This window comes from Protopterus annectens, chromosome 9.part0, assembly GCF_019279795.1.
Source record: "Protopterus annectens isolate FY-2018-M chromosome 9.part0, PAN1.0, whole genome shotgun sequence".
In the NCBI taxonomy this organism is placed as follows: Eukaryota; Metazoa; Chordata; order Ceratodontiformes; family Protopteridae; genus Protopterus; species Protopterus annectens.
Window position 1 is genome coordinate 583,322,881 of NC_056743.1, and position 15,501 is coordinate 583,338,381.

The window sequence follows — 15,501 nt, forward strand, 5'->3', positions numbered from 1 at the left end:
ATTTCATGAAAGGAAGTGGTGGATAGCATACTGTATAAAGGGAGTGATATATTAGTTTTTATAAAAGACTTTCAACAATGTAGGACATTAACAATTAAGAGGCATATTAAGGAACTACAGTATTAACAAAGCTTGTAAAATGGGGTCTATATCAGAACATTGAAGTTTTAAAACTTTGAATGTTCTAATATCGACCCGTTTTGAGCGAATGCTGAAAACAGTGAAGCTGCAGAACACCGAATTCTTTCCTAGGGAAAGAATTCGGTTGGCCAGTTCTGTGGCTTCACTATTTTCAGCGCTGTGGTGGAAATTTACGGGTCGGATTCAGGTGCGATTGTGTGGTTGTTAGGATTAGGGCACGGGTTAGGTGAGTTAGGGTTATGGCGCCGGTTAGGTGAATTAGGGTTAGGGGTGGGTTAAGTGAGTTACGGTTAGGGCGCAGGTTAGGTGAGTGTGAGATAGTGACAGACCTTAGGATTATGGTTTGGGTTAAGGTAAGTGGATAGATAGTAGTGTATGTATAGTTTAATGTAGGGTTAAGTTGTAGGATTATAAGTGCATGTGTGTGTATTGATGTTTTTTAGGTGTGCTTGTGTTGTGTGTGTTTCGGAATAGCGAATTTTTTCCCAAGGAAAAAATTTGCTGTTCTGAATGCTCAATATTATGTGGTTTAGATATTTTAGGTTCGATGAAATAGCGTTCGCTATTTTCATCTTTTGATAACGTGATATAAACGCTGTAAAATGTATTACAACAGTGTATGGAGCTGCCAAAGTAAGAGTTCTAGTGACTAGATATATGGCAGATTACATTTTAGTTGAAAGGAGAGTTACATGGGTCTATATTAGATCCGCGAAAACCCTTTTCAGTGAACGGCTCTTTGCCGAACGCTGTCGAAATCTTACTTTGTTGAACGGCTGTTTCAGAGAATTTTTTCCTGGGGGGGGGGGGGGACACTTGGCTATCATTGGGAATTTGCCATTTTCCCCACTGGAATGTGATCTCAGAGTTGGTATATTTAGTTGGGGGGGGGGGGTGAGGGGCACAGCTCCCCACACTGGAAGTTTGTGAAGTTTTACGCTTGCCAAGCATTTTTATTACCTAGGAAACTTTTGCTGAAACATCTGTTCGACAGGGTATGATTTCAACAGTGTTCAGCAAAGAGCTGTTTGCTGAAAAAGGTTTTCGCGGATCTAATAGAGACCGAGTTACATAAGACTGCCCAGTGAGTAGTACATTGTTTACTTTAGTAGTAAATGTTGCACATGCAAGCTGTATAATGCATGAAAAGTGCAAAATGTTTATATTTGCAGGATACTGAGTTGCCATTACTAAAGGCTTATGCAGAGCCAGGAATAAACTGTGGATGGTACAATTAATAAGAGAAGTTTAAATGCAGTTAAGGAGTGTGGGTTTGGAACCCAGTAAAGATAAAGGTAAGGGAATTAGAAGTTATGTACTCACCATAACGTTCCATCTGAGTAGGTGTATTCATTTGTCTGCAACCTGTGGGTTATGGATCCGATATCGGATCCGAACCGGCATGGTTTACCAGCTATGGATCCAAGCTCTCAGCTCCTCCCCTCACCCATAATGCCCTGCTCTCCCTACATGACCTCAGATCGAGTTTGCCAACAGCATAAACACCCTGAAAAGGGTAACACAACATATTCAGGAAACTGAAAGGCCAGGGGGATAGGAGGGCGGGATGGTTGCAGACAAATGAATACACCTACTCAGATGGAACGTTATGGTGAGTACATAACTTCTAAATCTGAAGTAGGAGATTCATTTGTCTGCAACCTGTGGGACAGAGTCCCCAGCTACCTATCATGGAAGGATATTCCGGAGCACCGCGGAGCCAAAGGATGCTCTACCCCTAGATGTAAGATCCAACTTGTAGTGGGAAATAAAGGTATGAGATGAAGCCCACGTGGCTGCTGCACAAATATCATCTAGAGGAATCCTAGCCTTAAAGGCTGCCGAGGTAGAGACTGACCGGGTTGAATGGGCATGTACACCCTCCGGTGCAGGCCTTCCCGAAGCTTGATAAGCTAGTAAGATACATTGTGAAATCCAGCGAGATAATGAGACTTTGGAAATTGGCTTGCCCAAATTAAATTTAGCAAAGGAAATGAACAACTGGTCGGATTGTCTATGACCAGCAGTCCTGTTTAGATAAAATCTAAGTTGCCTGTGAACGTCTAAGGAATGAAGCTTGTATTCACCCTTGTTTTGATATTTAGGGAAGAAAACAGGGAGGTTAATGGATTGATTAATGTTTGCTTCAGAAGCTACCTTAGGAAGAAAGGACGGGTTGGTCCTGAGGTAAACACGGTCCGGATGAAAGACCAAGTAAGGAGGTTTAGCTGATAATGCTTGAAGCTCTGAGACTCTCTTGGCCGAAGTAATGGCTACTAAGAAGGCGGTCTTGAAAGATAAGAATTTCAGGTCTACCGTAGCCGCCGGTTCGAAGGGGGGGGGGCGGTCAAGGCCTGAAGAACTAAGGAAAGGTCCCAAGGAGGAACCGCTTGCTTTATAGGGGGCCTGAGTAGAAAAGTACCTTTAAGGAAAATCTTACACAATTTGGCAGACATCAGTGGACTGGAGTCATGACCTAGATTGCCGCAAGTTGTACTTTGACCGTGGAACTGCTGGCACCATCATTAAAAAGAGTGGTTAAGAAGTCAAGCACCAAGGGGAGAGGAACTGTGAAGGGGTTTAGGCCTTGCCGTTCCGCCCACAAAGAGAACCGCTTCTACTTGCTACGGTAGACTTTCCTAGTGGATGGCTTATGAGCTGCTACCAGGATAGCCTTAACAGGGGACGAAATACTGGGAGTCCTGATCAGGAGTGGAACTGGAGCAGCCAAGCGGTCAGCTTGAGGTTGTCCAGGTTCGGAGGAGATAAGTGGGATGGATGAGAAATCAGATCCGGAATGGGATCTAGAATCCAAGGAGGATTCACTGAGTGAGACCTTAGGAAGGGGAACCAGATCTGTCGAGGCCAAAAAGGAGCAATGAGGATCATTCTGCACCCCAACCGAGAGGCTTTCTGAAGAACTTGGAGCATCAGAGGCAAGGGGATAAGCATAAAGAAGACCGGGTGGCCAAACATGCACCAGAGCGTCTCTTGGGGAACCTCCGGGAGGAGGTATCAGGGCGAAAAAACTGTCGCATTTGGTGTTTGAGGGAGACGCAAAAAGATCGCAACAAGGAGTTCCCCACTGTGCGAAGATGCGTTCCGCTACCTGAGTATTGAGAGACCACTCGTAGGGGGTGAGAATGGTGCGACTGAGTTTGTCCGCCAGGATGTTGGACCGACCCGGAATATGCGTTGCTATGAGAAAGCGGTTGGTGGAGATTGCCCATTCCCACACTCTCATGGCTTCTCGACAAAGGGGGTAAGACTTGGTTCCTCCTGTTTGTTGATATACCAGACAACAGACATGTTGATCGATTGAATCGCAATTGTTCCCAAGGGAAGAAAGTCCTGAAGTGCTAGCAACGCTAAGAGCACTGCTCTCATCTCTAGAACATTGATATGCAGCGAGGTCTCTGAATCGTCCCACGTGCCTTGGACCGTCCGGCCTGCAAAATGCCCCCCCCACCCGAGGCGGAGGCGTCCGTGGTCACCGTGGCGAGAGGGGAGAGCACAAAGGCGGCCTCCGTGGAGATCTGGAGAGTGTAGCCACCACAGGAGGGACCGCCTGCACGCTTTGCTGATCGCAATGGGATGATGCATAGGAAGAGCAAGGATCCACCACCGAACCATGAGTGGCCATTGAAGGATACGCATACTGAACCTGGCGAGAGGAAGAAGCTGTCGCTGCCGCCATGGACCCTAGGGCCCTTAGGACCAACTCCGCCGAACTGAGCTTGAGTGGAGAATGGCCCGCACCTGGAGCTGTAGGCTTTGCACTCTGTCCGCTGTGAGGAAGGCTCTCAATCTCCTCGTGTCTAACCTGGCACCTATAAAATCTATGAGCTGCGTGGGTGCTAGGTTGGATTTTTGTGTTTATCGTGATGCCCAGGCGTGGAGCAAGATGGAGAAAGGAGTCTCGCGCCAAGAGAAGTAGATGCCTTGTTGGGGCGGTGAGAAGCCAGTCGTCCAGGTAAGGAAAGACCTGCACCCCCTGAAGCCTCAGGTGGGCCGCTACCACTGCTAATACTTTGGTGAACACCCTGGGGGCTGTGGTGAGACCAAAGGGAAGGACCCGAATTGGTAGTGACTGGCTCCCAGCCGAAGCGGAGAAACCTCCTGGAGCGCCTGTCCATTAGTATGTGGTAGTACGCATCCTTGAGGTCTATGGAGCACATCCAGTGGTTTTCTCCCAGAAGGGGGAGAATAGACTGCAATGTAACCATTCGGAATTTCTCCTTGGGAACTGCCAGGTTCAAAAGAGAAAGGTCTAAAATTGGTCTTAGATCCCCCGTCTTTTTTGGCACTAAAAGAACCTGGAGTAGAACCCTAATCCGATCTGGTCTGGGGGACGGGCTGGATGGCTCTTTTCTTTAGCAGATGGCCAATTTCTGCCAAAGCGGCCTCCCACTGACCGGGTGGAACGTCGTGGAGGGACTTCAATTTTGGCAAGTGAAGAAAGGGGATACGGTATCCTCTGGATATGATCTGGAGAACCCAGCGGTCTGATGTTATGGACTCCCATGCCGCTAGGTGCTCCGAAACGTCCCCGACTGCCTCCAGAGTGGAGCAGCCGGGCAACCCCTCAGGGCTGCTGCGGGCCGTTCAGAGAAGGGTTCTCTGGACCCGAAGTTCCTGGGAGCCCCTCTGCCCCTAGGGCGGCGTCCTCCCTGTCCTCCTCTGCCACGGAAGGACTGGTTGTCCGGAGCAGGCTGGGATTGCTGCGACTTCCGGAACCACATCTTCTTCTGACCCTTTTGGTTCCTAGAATAGGGCCTCTGGGGTGCAGAGAAGCGGATTCCGACGGCAGACAGCGTCTTCCCGTCCTTTTCGCTCTGGGTCAAAGTGTCGCGAACAGTTTTGCCAAAGAGGGCAGAACCATCGAAAGGGGCGTTCGCAAATGACGCCTTGAAGGGCTCAGAGAAATCGCAATGACGGAGCCAGGCCTGACGTCTAGTAACTAGGCCTGCCCCTGCGGCTCTAGCGGCACCTTCCGTAGCATGGGATAGTAGCCGCATAGAGGTATTAGTGACGGACCTGAGAGTGGCCATACGGGTGGAGTGCAGCACTTTGTCCTCCTCCGACATGGACTCTGGGGGGGATGTAGTGTATTCTTTTATAAGATCGCGCTGCATCCTAATCACATGTGCCAGGTAGTTCAGTGCCCTCACAGAGAAGGTCGCTGAACTAAACATCCGCTTCCCTAAGCGGTCCATCATCCGAGACTCCTTGCTCGGGGGATGGACTGAGGGACTCTCCTGAGCAAGTTCCCTCTTGGTGGCCGCCACCGTCAACATGGCATCTACCGGAGGCCCGTTACTCCAATGGGCACGGTCAGCCAGGGGACTGAGGATACGGTCGGGCCTTTTTGGGATTGGCTCCACGGTGTCCGGTTCCTTCCACGCCCTGGTGGTAATGAGGTCCACCAGGGGGTCGGCAGGAGGGGACACCCAAGAGGTAGACGGGCCCGCTTCAAATGCCTCCAAGAACATGGACTCGTCCGAGGAAGACTTGGGGGCAGACCACCCCCCCTTATGCGGAGCATTTCCATGATGTCTCCAAATGAGACATCCTCGGGGTGATCTTGGGGAGCCTTCCCCTTCCTCCAAGTCCGTGTCTTCTGTGAGAGACTCGGAGGAGTCAATGTGCCTCCTTTTGCACGTATGTTTGCGGGGAACATCCTCCGGGGGGCTGTCAGAGGACTCCTCGCAAGCAGTGACCTGTTCCAGGGGAACAGCTTGGGGCAAAGGAGCGGGCTGTCCCAAGGGCCGGATGGTGGAAGCCTGACCCAGTGCAGATGGAGCGGGGCGGAGCGAAGCAAGTGCCGGGGTCCGGAGACCCTCAACAGGGCCCTCTCCACTACATCAAAAGCCGAAGGAGCCGACCTCGACCAAAGGATCCGACAATCGGCTCCCCTCGGATCCGAGTGGATCGGAGCCGGCCGGCGCCGGATCCGAAGGGACAGTGCGCTCCGACACAGACGGCGCCGAAGGAGCACTGATCCCCCCGGATCCGAAGCTCGGATCCAGGCTCCGAGAGGTCGGATCCGAAGCACTCGAGGGCAGGGTCGGATCCGAAGTACCAAGTACTATCGGCGCCGACCCACCCCCGGCTCCGAAGCTGCTCGGCTCCAACGGCTCCGAACCCGGGTAGCGGGTCGGAGAAGGAGCAATTGGCTTAAAGAAAGGGGTCGAGCTCCCCCCCAGAGGGGGGGGGAGGCAAGAGCACTCCCATCTGCATCTGGGCCTGGATGAACCTTCTCATCATCCGGTCCAGATCAGCGTCTGACAGGCTATACGTCGATCTCGACGAGGCTACCGAGGTAGGCCTAGAGTGCCTCCTGGATAGCCTCGACGGAGATCGGGTCTCCTCCTCCTCAGGTCCCGGTGAAAAACACACAGGTGACCGGAGCCGAGGAGGGGGAGAACCAGCAGACAAGGAGGCCGGAGGAGAAGCCCGCTTGGCTGGCGGGGCCGAAACGGAGGCCTCGGCCCGCCGCTTATGGTGCTTCTCCCTCCGGTCCTTCTTTCTAGCTTCCCTCTCCTCCGAACCACTACAGGGAGGTTGAGTCCCAGGAGGAGGAGGGGGAGCCGGAGAGGAGACAACCGTAGAAACGGTTATCCCCGAAGGAGCGGAGGCCGGAGCCGTGTCCAGTGGCAAAAGACCCGCCAAGACAAGCTTGGACCTCCGCTCCTTCAATGCCCTGGGGTTGAACCCTGCACAAATGGAACATCCAGAAGTGAGGTGTTCAACCCCAAGGCATCTAACGCACCGAGTGTGGCCATCAGCCGGGGAAAGCTTATGGCCACACTCGGAGCACTTAGAGAACACAGCTTTGGGTTGTTCAGACATCCCAAAGTACAAAAAAAAAAAGTTACTTAAACTAAGGGTAAAGTAAAGTAACTAAAGCACACAACAGGCCCAAACACACACTACGCTACCAGCGAGGGGAGGGAAGGTAAAATTAAATTTAAAACACTAGAAAGTATAATTCAGTAATAGGGAAACCTAAACTTCCACACAACTTTCACACAAAAATACAATTTTTAAACCTCTAAATACTTGAAAAAAGAGCACTTAGCTGAAGAGCTTAGAAACACAAATCTGGTCACCAGCGCGGCAAACAAGATCTGATGTCATGTAGGGAGAGCAGGGCATTATGGGTGAGGGGAGGAGCTGAGAGCTTGGATCCATAGCTGGTAAACCATGCCGGTTCGGATCCGATATCGGATCCATAACCCACAGGTTGCAGACAAATGAATCTCCTACTTCAGATTGGGTGTTATTAACATCGGTGGATCTCTATCCCTCTAAAAGTAAGATTATGAGACTTTCGGTGAACGTGAAAGAATTGCTATAATGGAACTTATAAGAAGTCAATGGCAAGAGATTCTGGAGGTAACAGATGGTATGAATAAAATCCTTTAAGTTGTCATGTAAGAAAAAGGGTACATACGATTAATGTTACCTTCTGGGTAACATTCGTTATCTAGGGTGTTGTTGTAGAAAGTATTTTGTTTTGTATAGGGATCAAAGTTAAAGCTAATAAAAAGAGGTGTGTTGGAGTGGCACAGTGGCTCAGCAGATAGTTATTGTCGCTTCACAGCAATAAGCTCCCTGGTTCGATTCTCAGCTGGGGTGCCTTCTGTGCAGAGTTTGCATGGGTTTCCTCCCACATTCTAAAGACGTGCAGTAGGTGGACTGGACACTCTAAATTGCCCACAGGTTTGAGTGTGCGCGTGAGTGTGTGGTGTGGAAGAACTGCTGAGGCAGGGTTACACATTCGGTGGTGTAAACCTTAGCTGCAGATGACGGTCACTGTTAAAATTGATTTTTTTGTTTTTTTTTTTTTTGGGGGGGGGCGGCTTTGAAGCTGATCATGGAGTGAATCTGGAGCTCCTACCCCTATCAGTTTTATTTAGCTGTTATTAATGGTCATGGATATACTACTTTGGCAGTGGGTCTGTTTTACTATTTGTACTGTTAGTGTGGCTTGGTTTATACGGAGTCCACTGCAGTAAGCAGGCAGCTAAATGACAATCTCAGACACTTCAGTTCAGATGTATGACAGAGTAACCTCAATGGGCTGGCTGGCCTAACTTCAAAAATCCCAGCAGATACTACATTGTAAAGTCACTCTCATCCAGTAATTGTGAGGATATCAAAGGTCAGCTACAACAGATTTTTTTTTTTTTTTTTTTTTTTTTTTAACACTCAGTCAACTCAAGCCAGGCTGCTAGACTTCAGAAAATTCACAACAAACTTCAAAGCCAGGAGGTAAAGTAGGTAAGACTACAGAAGAACCCAGATTACCTGGAACACTGTCAGAGACATAACCTTTAAATGACTGGATTAAAGGAAGGTGAAAATTATTGTTCTTTTTTGCAAACACATCTACCAGAAGCCCTTATCTTCAAGAAAGAGATCACATTAGAAAGAGCACACAGTGTTTTGCGGCCTGTTCCACATTTGAAATGTCCCCACAGCATCTGAACTTTAGATTCCTGAACTCTGTAAAGGAAGAAGCAGTGCTGAAGGTGGCCAGAGAGGGAAAGAATTTCCTTATGTTCAGTACAGTATTTTTCCCATAGCATAGAGAAAAAAGGAAAACTTACAGAAGTATGTACCTTATGTTTTGGGAACAAAATTACTATCCACTTTTGCAACCCCATGACCCAAGTAATTAAGTTGCAAGGAGATAAATACTCTTTCAAAGCACATGTACACAAATTCTTCAAAAACAGATGCCTAAAATGGATTTGCCTAATTTATCTAATCCAATGTACCAGTTGTGTATAAATATCAGTGCCAAGGGAACATTCAGCAAGGAGTAGACAGGAGGCCAGGTACAACAGTCTAAAATAGTCAGTCAAACTAAAAAGTCTGTATCACTGCCTTCTGTGCTGAAATAATGAACAGTCCCTGTTGTGGATATGTACTGTCAAAGGAAGTGAGCACTCCATGAAGAACTGCCACATACACACAGTTTTTTCTGGGTCAGTGGACAACACATATGAACTGTCAGGTTCAGAAAAGGGCATTAAAAATATAGCAGAGTGTGTGGCACCTGGGGATGACTGTCACTAAAATTCAATTATAAGCACTCCTCTACTTTGGATGAAAAACATAGTATACCACTTATCTTGGGGCCCACCAGGCTCCCAAACCAATGAGACAGGTGACAAACAAAAGAAACACAAAGTTTAAATGACTGTGCAGCTTGCTGTTAATTACTGTTTACACAAATCTCTGTTGATATCAATATTCAGGTTTAATAACTGAATAGTTAAAAGTGTTTTAACACTACTGTTTATGCATTTAATGTTTAGGTATTTTTGGGTGTTTCCACCTGACTGGTTTTGTCTTAACAAGAGGTCTATAGTTAATGTTTTCTCAATTAATGATAGGGGACTGTGTTCAATAAAGAAACACAATGTGTTACATAAATGGCTTGGAAGCAAGAATGGGATGTAGAATTTATACAAGAATTAAAAGTAAGAAATCGGCACAAACAAAGTCTGAACACAATGCTGGGTAGCCCTTGGATTACTAGTCTACTCTACACTTAAAGTGGGTGTGTATACATCTGTGAATTTCAAGGTGGGATAAAGTCTGCTGGATAGCAGAAAAGATCAACAAGGAAAGTGGGTCCTGGTGAGAGTACTCACCAGAAGAGCTACTCATTTTGTGTTCAACTTATGGACCTAATTGGGATTATCCTGGTTTCACAGCAGACCTCATGTATTCCCTAGACAGCTTTAACAGTACAGGTTTACCAGTTACACTGGGGGAAGACCTTACCTTAGTGGTAAACCCAGCCACAAATGGGTGAAATCCTAAGCATGAATATTATAATAAGGCACACAGAATTTTAAGCATCATAGGTTCACAGGTAAAGTACTAGGCTATCTGCCGGAGGGCATCTATAAGCCTAGCCAGAATGTGTTGGCTTTCGCCGCCCCCTTAGATTAGTTTCCTGTGCCTCGGTCCAGCAGAGCCATTAGTTCCCTATGCCTCTGTCCAGCAGAGCCACTGCAGTGATCCCTGGGGTAAATTTTCTGTTTCCCATCCACTCGTCAAGGTTTCTCCTGAAGAGTGATAGTGAGGGGCTCTGCCTAATGTAGATTGGAATCCTGTTCCAAAGCTTGGGGAGTCTCTGGGACAGGAATCTATCCCTCCAGCATGTCCTATTTATCGTTGTGGTGAGGGTTAAATCCCTAGAGTGTGTGGCTCTTGGGGATTTGTTTTTTTTAGGCGGAGCATGTCCATCAATTCTGGGTTGGACATGGCCTTGTATGTCAGGCAGAGATCACCTCTGAGTAAGCGGTATGCAACCAAGTACAGATGGAGTTTCTTCAGTCTGGCTGCATAGAGCATATGTTTGAAGTCAGTAATCCTCTTGGTGAGGTAATTCTGTGGTCTTTCCAGCTGTTGCAGGTGTCCTGTAAGGTACATCCCAAATGGGGCGTTGTACTCTATAGTGGGTCTAATGAATGATGAGTAGAGGGGCACAATAACCTCTCTTGTTCTAGATGCAAACCCTTTTGTGATTAGGTGGGCCACATAGAAGGATTTTCTAACCACCTTGGCAATATGATTATCAAAGGAGAGATTACTATCTACTTGGGTCCCCAGATCCCTTATTACATTTTCTGTATTTAGGGGACTACCACGTATATGGTAGTTCATGGGTACTTTGTTTTTTCCAAAGGGGATGACTATGCACTTTTTGGCATTTAGCTTGAGGACATGATTTTGAAACCAGGTATCCGTCTCAGTAAGACCCTTCCGGAGGATGTCTGTATCAGCTGGAGAGTCAATTATGGCCCCCAGTTTGCAGTCATCTGCGAACTTGGTCAGCCATAGTCCTCCTGTGATTCTCTGTACCTCTCAGACGTATATGAACAGAAGGGGGTCCCAGGACTGAGCCCTGGGGGACGCCACTTGTAACTGGTTTAGAGTCAGACCTAGAGCCTGCAACTCTCACTGTGTGGGTTCTATCCGTGAGCCAATTGGCAACCCATCTCGTGACGTAGGGGTTTATGTTCAGGCTGGTGAGCTTGCCTATAATACCAGAATAGGGAATGGTGTCGAAAGCCTTTGTGAGGTCTAGGTAGGCTGTGTGGACCTCCTTTCCCTCATCTAAAGCCTTGGTAACTGTCTCAAAGAAGTCCACCAGGTTTGGGAGGCATGATTTGCCCTTAACAAAGCCAAACTGGGTAGGGTCCAATGTTTGAATGTTCCCAATGTCTCTGTTAATGAATTCCATGATGATGCACTCCATAGCCTTGCAGACCAGGCTAGTCAGACTTATACGGCGATAGTTCCCGGGCTCCACCTTTGTGGTGCAGGATAACTGTTGCTGTGCGCCACTCTATGGGTACATAGCCTGTATAGAGGCTGAGTTTGAACAGTGTGTTTAGGTGAGAAGTTATTTAATTTTGGAGCTCGTGTAAGACACAGCCTGGGACACAGTCTGGTCCCATTGAAGCTGTATTTTTGGCTTTGGATAGGTCTGTTTTAACCTGTGTGTCAGTAATTGCTGGGGCACTACATCCTTCTGGTATGGTTATGGGCCCTTTAGGGGGTGAGAGGGAGGGTGAAGTTTGCACTACACCTGTCTGCCAGAATGTTGGCAATATCAGTTGGTTCAGTGTATTTTGTGCCATTCTGCACTAACTCAGAGCAGATCTGAGAGTTTCCACTTAGGTTCTTGACATAGCTAAAGAACGCACTGTGGTTACCTTTGGAGTTCTTGGCAATTTTTCTTTCAAAGCTAGCCTTGGATGATTTTATGAAGGATCGTAGTTTCTTGCTTATACTGATCAGGGATGTCTTTCCTTCTTGGGATTTTACTGTTTTCTGCACTAGTTTCTTCCTTCTATTGTATAGCTTGTTTATGGCAGGGGTCCACCAGACTGGTTTCCTTTTCTTGGAGGAATAAGTCTTGGCTTTGCATGGGATAGCACGATCCATGCATTCTTGCAGGTGCTCATAGAGTGTCTTTGTAAGGGATTCAGCAGCTTGGACAGCGTTGTCCTTTAGCATGAGGGTTGTGAACCTTTCCACCTCGGTCTTAAGTAACGTGAAGTTTGCTTTTGAAAAGTTTTTCACGGTGGTTTCCTTGATTGAGGGTGAGGCGGAATGTGGATATCCAGAGTGATTAGTCTATGGTCTGATTTAACCAGTCAGGGTTTGACTTCCAGTTTAGAACACCGGTCGCCCATGTTGGTGATGACCAGGTCCAATATGTTGTCACCTCTGGTGGGGGTGTTGACCATTTGATCCAAGGCATTCGAGTTTATAAATTCTAGGAAGTGTTGGACAAGGGAGTTAGTACTTGAGTAGTTCTCCCAGTTAATGTTTGGGTAATTGAAATCACCCAATATTAGGGCGTTTGGTCGGACCTTCACGTTTTCCAGTGTCTCCAGGAAAGCGGAATGGGGGTCCCGGGTCATGGTGGGTGATCTGTAGCAAGCTACAATTTGAATTGTAGTTTTGCTCGTTGTTAGTTGCACATGGATGATCTCTGAGGCATTGTGCTGTACCACTAACCTGGAGGTGTGGGCATCCTTGATGAATATGGATGCACCCCCCACCTTTTGTGTTTCGATCCAGGTTCGGTGGCCGAAAAGTATGGTATGAGTTATAGCCTGGTACTGCTGGGGTGCTCTCTGGAGCCTTAAACCAGGTTTCTGTTACTGCACAGATATCGATGTTCTCCATACTGAGGAGTGCATGCATTTTGAGGTTTAGACTTCTGGCGTTGAGTAGCACTACCCTTAATTTTTGGTTACTTGTGCTATTTACGGTGGTGGGTTTGTCTTTTGAGCCTTGCCTAAAAAAGGCACTATGGGGGCAGCAAAAGCCTTGGCAAGTAGTTGAAAGCCTAAGGATGACAGGTGCAAGCCATCTCTTGCGAAGCTCTCAGGTTGATGGTAATCTGGACGTATAAGCACCTATCAGACCCTGGGTTAATTCACAACTTCTCTGGGGGATGCTAGCAGCAAGACAGATTATTTTTTTTAATTATGTCATTTTCTTTCACTGCCATGCTCTCTAACAGACCAAGAGGGCACACATCTATCCCTCGCGTGGGGACTGTCCTCCCTTCCTAATATTAATAAGTTATAGAGAATGGACCTACAAGTGCTTGATGATTCTTCTTCAATCAGTATTTCCTAAATGAGTTGCAGAAATATGTATAAGTGAACCCTAATGCTTACATGCCAGTTTATAGAAAGAGGGAATTAGCAGCTCTCCAAACCTGGGTACCAAATGGATAAGCCAGGCAAGCTCCTTCATTACAGACTGCAAGAGTGGGAGACTATGGTTAAGACTGGCTACAAGTTTCAGACCAAAAAGTTATAAACGACAAATTTAAAAAATTACATATTGTTTTATGCCTCACACCTGGATCAACATTTAGAAGGAAGAGGCAGAAGTGACTATTTTTTTTCTTATAACTGAACCTACCAAAGCTGGGTGCACAGGTGAGGCCCTTGCAAATAGGTCTGATATGGGGGAAGATAGTTAAAGCAGTGTGTCAAAACCTAAAACGTACAGCCCTGGGGCCAGATGACATTGATACAGCCTAGTAAAAAATGTTACAAGAGCAGCTCCTCCAAGTATTTTTGAAATTATTCAACACTGTTAAAAAGTCTGGTTCTGCACCTATTTCTGTGAGAGAGTCCCAACTACTACCTCTGCTCAAACTGGGCAATGATTGGATCAGTATACACCTCTCTCTCTAATAAAACTCTGAAGCCAAGCTTTATGCAAAACTTTTATTAAACTGGCCCAACATCGTCCTTCTTGGAATAATTAATCCATCCCAGATCAACAATTTCAGTAAAGACTTCACTCACTGGCAAGCTGCCCCCACTTTCCCAGGTTACCGATCACCAGTTAATGTTAATTTCAGCCAGTTACTGGATCCCCCCAAAGAATGGCTAGCAAAAATCTGTGACATGCCAGGGCTGCCCAATAATGACAGCAGATGAGCAGCACATGTTTTGTGCATGTCACTAGAATACCTCCAAAATGACTAACTACTGCAAAATCAAGAATAGAAGCACTAGGCCTCTTGTTACCTTTAGAAGCAAATATGGACATTTGGAGGAGCATGTCAGTCCTAATTTATCACCTGTGAGATTGAATGCTGCACTTACCTATTATGACCTTGTTGTACATAGCTTCTGAATGGAAATAGCCTCTGTTCATAGCAATGGATAAATGGAGGACTTTGTGAGAAGACATGCTATGATGATAGAAGAAGAAATAAGTCAGGCTGTGTTGCTAGGGTGGGATGGCTCCTAGTACTCTTGTTTTAGATTTCTGGGCCTGTTATGGAATAGAGTCAGTGGAACATTAGATCTGAATGCTTGGCCATGTGGCCCAAAGCCTCAGTCTTAATACTTGTGAGACTGCTGATACAGAACATAACAGATGTGTACACACAGCAAAAGTAACATATCCTACTTGTGTAATTATTGTTCAGGCTTAGAGTGGTATTATGTTAGACCTGTGATCACTAAGCTCTAAGTATATACGTCACCTACCATCTCATTTTTAGATATGACATTTGCAACTGTTAAGCTGATCATGTTCTTTTATTACTGTGTCCTGCATTACATATTACTGTCATATTTGACACCATACTTAGTAAAGCACCACATGACTGAGTTATAATGTTTTCTGCTGTTAGGTTTTAATATAACAATAAAAAAAGTAAGCTCAATACTTCAGAATGATTCCTCATAAAGGTTCTACTACAAAGCACAGAGCTGAATCTGAACAAAACTACATCCAAATGAACCAAATCAGTCAAAGCTGTGTTCAGAAGTGTTTTTTTTGTTGTTTATAACATGAAGTCTCTCTGTGGGAGGCTTTGCTCACTCCTTTCATTTATGGTCACATACACATGACAGCACTGATTTCCTATGACAGGAAGCATTCAATGAGTTGTACATCTGTGCAGTTGTGATCAATATGTTGCATTACAATCCACTTCAGACAACCACTGCTAGTGAAATCCATCATCCATGGGATTAGGCCATGGATGGATGTCCAGCCATCTTACCTAACTTTCAGAGATCTTGGGCATACCAACACAAGGTCACTCTTCCAGCACCTCATGGTCAATAGGATGTATGGTATAAAACAGGCACCTGCACACCTTCTGTTCTGTATGTGTGTGTATGTATACATGCAGATATATGTCCACAAACACTGCATGGACCCAAAGAAGTGCAAAGAATGAATACAACATTTTCCACACAAACATCCAGCACCAGATGAGTGAACACCAATATAGCAATTTTATTACAGCTGTAACAGTTGTAAATAAAATCACTGTAT

The 15,501-nt window shown here is 46.4% G+C and overlaps 1 protein-coding gene across 2 annotated transcripts in view; it reads right to left on the bottom strand.

The window, feature by feature from the left end:
• The window catches only part of R3HCC1 (R3H domain and coiled-coil containing 1), a 682,694-nt gene that overhangs the window by 137,101 nt on the left and 530,092 nt on the right, over window positions 1–15,501 (bottom strand). Inside the window, exon 9 of one of the 2 annotated variants that reach the window (XM_044083120.1) lies at window positions 14,401–14,484. The exons of the other annotated variant lie outside the window; for it this stretch is intronic. The gene's annotated coding sequence lies outside the window, so the exon portion shown is untranslated. Of the gene's footprint in view, window positions 1–14,400; window positions 14,485–15,501 lie in introns of those variants that run through there. 2 annotated transcript variants of the gene reach the window in all.